Here is a 2,657-nt window from a genome sequence, read left to right as displayed (position 1 = left end):
GAAAGAAAGAAAGAAAGAAAGAAAGAAAAAGAAAGGAAAGGGAAGAAAAGCAAAGAAAAGAAAAATGAACACATAAAATGGTAGCTGAAATCTTCAGTGGCTGAACTGCTTTTGAGCTACTCAAAAGTGTGGTGATGTTTAAAAGGAAATAGGAGTTTTCCTCTCTCTGAATCACTTCACCCCATCAAGACATGCCCAGCAGCTCAGGGGTTTTGAACTTTCCTGAAATCTCCCGGCACTATTTATTCTTCTTTTGCATTATGGTGGCATTAGCTTTCGTTGACTTTTTTTGGTCATGGTGTTGAGGTGAGGGTGGGACACAGACGAGCCCGTTTGTTTTTCCAGGTTTCACAAACCTTTTAGGGGCTTGTAGATTGTGGCTTTAATAGTGTGATGCGCGCTGACCTGGTGCCTATTCTAATTGTGCCAGTAGATGGCGCAAGTTCACCTGTCAGGGCTGCTGCAGCGCCACACTGAAGACAAGGGCATTGAGATCTGGTGCTTCTGAATTTGAATCCTTTGTTAGTTTTGTGACCTTGGGCAAGCCAGTTTCTCCCTCTGTAAACTTGGGATGATGAAAATCAGCAGCCAGTGATGCTGGCTCGGGCCAGCTCCCTCAGGACGGGGTTCGTGGGCCAGTGTGCCCTGAGTGGAGGGTGTGTGAGAGAGAGGTGGTTAGGGCTGGGCTGTGGGTGAATTGCATGGAACATTAAGCGGGTGGGGTTTTTGTCCTAGGCAATGGGGAGCCACAGCAGCCTTCTGAGCAGAGGAATGATGGGACAGTATCACCCGTCATGACCCCTGGAAAGAGCAGGGACTGTCCAAAGCTGGGGACTAGAAAATTTCATCCTCATTTCCTCCCCAAACTTCTTTCCTTCACCTCCCTCCTGTCTTTCTCACCTTCTCCTCCTTCCTTCATTCATTCATTGATTCATCCATTCAACAAATATCTATTAACCGTATCCCATACTGAAGATATGTTTTAGGTACTTGAATTAATCAGTGAACAGCAGTGACAAAGCTTCTTCCTGGAGCTTACAGAAACCCATTCACATTACTGTATTTGTAGATTCATTTATCTTCTTTAATATGGGCCTCCTGAGCTGTTTGGGGTCACCTTCCTCTCCATGTAAAGAAGCTGTGTCATGCTACTCTGGGTTTTCCAGCCCTTCCTTCAATTATATGAGATACTTCAGTATTTCCTCTTAATCTCCCTGCCTCTGTAGGACTAAGCTCACTTAAGTGCATGTCTGCCACATGCTACCAAAAGGTGCCTCTTAGAAAGGCTGACCCATCAAAGAAAACTGAAAAGAACTTCTTGATTATGTTAGGATGCGGGACCAGCCCTATAGTGGGGCCTAGGGTCTGTGGCAGGATTCTCAGAGGCATCTGGATGTCTGGGCCCTGTTCTAATTCTGCAGCCCTAAGTTGGAGAAGGAATGTACTAGGAGAAGGAATGGGTTAGCCTGGAAAGCTGATGTGATAAAGGAAGACTGTGTTCATGTGTGTTTTCATTTGGATTCTTCTGAAAGCAGAGCCTGGGGCAAGGATTGGGTGCAGGTGGTTGATGTGGGAGATGAGCCTGGGAAGTAGGACTGTGGGAGTGAGGAAGTGAGATGGGGGAGAAGGAAAAGCCAATATAAGGGCACATTCTCAAAGTTGCAGCTTGATTCTGCTAGACCCTTCCGAGAAGTATACAGAATGCCTCTTAGAATTATCCAGCTAAACAACGGAGATGGGAGCTTCTTTGCACGGGTTTCCAGCCCCACAGTGATTAAGAGTTGCCTTGGGAGTGTTAACTTTCTTAGCAAGCCAAGATGCTTGCTCCCTGGCTCTGTGAACACCTCTGTTTTCAGAGAAGACCCTTAGCATGGGGCTAAGGGAATCAGGGCCGCACAGAGCCGTCCAGGAGCTGTGGCTGGAAGCAGAAGTGGCCTGACGGCATGTGCTGCATGCACCGGAGCTGTCTCCGCTGGTGCCTTACTGAGCTTTGTAGTCATGGTAAGTTGTATAAGCCCAGGATGGGTGAGGGGCTGCTGGCCAGATGAGGTCTTCTCTGGCTTATATCCAGAATACTAGCCTCTGTGCATAATCCCAGTCTTAAATACGGCGAGAAAATGTTGGGCTTCCAGAAATTCTGATGAGATCCTTCTTTAAGTGGCAAAGGTGAGGTTGATTTGGGGACTAAGGAGTGTGAACCTCCTTTGGAACTTGTAATTTTCTCTACCGTGTACCCCAACTGTGCTGACTTCCTTAAACCTTCAATTTGTCCAACGGCATTAAAATGCCTGACTGTCCTCCAGCCTGGGCCACTGTAGGCATTGGTCACCATAGTGGCCAGGCACAAACCCTGCTTCAGGAACTGTTCTACAGGCTCCAAGTCCCATGTAAAGTTCTTCTGTGATGGTTGCAGCCAGCCGCAGAGTCTGCAACGTGTGGAATGCCTGTCATTTTCCCCCCTGAAAGCCTGGCTCCATTTGATTGAAGTATTTTGGGGCTGGAAGGTTATCTGAGCCGTCGCCATCATGCTTTGTCACGTGCAAACAAATGGCAGGAAATGAATAGGTGAGCCCTGCCAGTTTCTGAGGTTGGGCCGTGAATACTGGGGTTGTGAGTCACTGAGGAGATAGAGAGAATCTACTCATATATCTCCAGCC

Source organism: Phoca vitulina, unplaced genomic scaffold (genome assembly GCF_004348235.1).
Source record: "Phoca vitulina isolate PV1807 unplaced genomic scaffold, GSC_HSeal_1.0 scaffold10, whole genome shotgun sequence".
NCBI classification, from domain to species: domain Eukaryota; kingdom Metazoa; phylum Chordata; class Mammalia; order Carnivora; family Phocidae; genus Phoca; species Phoca vitulina.
Note: the sequence above shows the minus strand (reverse complement) of the source record.